The sequence below is a fragment of the Penaeus monodon genome, chromosome 32 (assembly GCF_015228065.2).
Source record: "Penaeus monodon isolate SGIC_2016 chromosome 32, NSTDA_Pmon_1, whole genome shotgun sequence".
NCBI classification, from domain to species: Eukaryota; Metazoa; Arthropoda; class Malacostraca; order Decapoda; family Penaeidae; genus Penaeus; species Penaeus monodon.
This window is the reverse complement of record NC_051417.1, coordinates 6,581,308-6,581,550: the sequence shown is the minus strand read 5'-3', so window position 1 is coordinate 6,581,550 and position 243 is coordinate 6,581,308.

Sequence of the window (243 nt, the reverse complement as noted above, 5' to 3'; positions counted from 1 at the left end):
GAATATCATGAAATATTTTTACAGAAAATCAATAATTGAAAATAATTTTTATTTTATCATAAAATAGTCGAGGAAAAGAATTGAAACAGCTTTCTGAATAAAAAAAGGATTATTAATTACTTCTACAATATCATGTTCATTGGCATTTGTCTGTGCTGACATTTTCTCTGTTAGAGTCTGAGAAACGGGAATGAAGATTATACATGCCAGTGAAAATCTGAAAAATAATGGGAGTGGATTTAG